This window comes from Penaeus monodon, chromosome 24, assembly GCF_015228065.2.
Source record: "Penaeus monodon isolate SGIC_2016 chromosome 24, NSTDA_Pmon_1, whole genome shotgun sequence".
NCBI classification, from domain to species: domain Eukaryota; kingdom Metazoa; phylum Arthropoda; class Malacostraca; order Decapoda; family Penaeidae; genus Penaeus; species Penaeus monodon.
In genome coordinates, this window is record NC_051409.1 from 29,598,659 (window position 1) to 29,598,874 (window position 216).

The following is a 216-nucleotide window of genomic DNA, read 5'->3' on the forward strand; positions in this document are numbered from 1 at the left end:
TTCCCTTTGCTTCCGTCTCTTTTAATTGCAAATAAAACTTCTGACTTCAACCTCCATTACTTTTTTTTCTAATATCGATGAAAAACAAAAAACAAAAATTGTATATAAGAGTAACACAAAACTTATATATAAAGACTACGTAGATATGTAAAATAAAATTGATCGACATAAAAATATACAAAAATGGACGTTCCTAAGCACATACTCAGATATAAA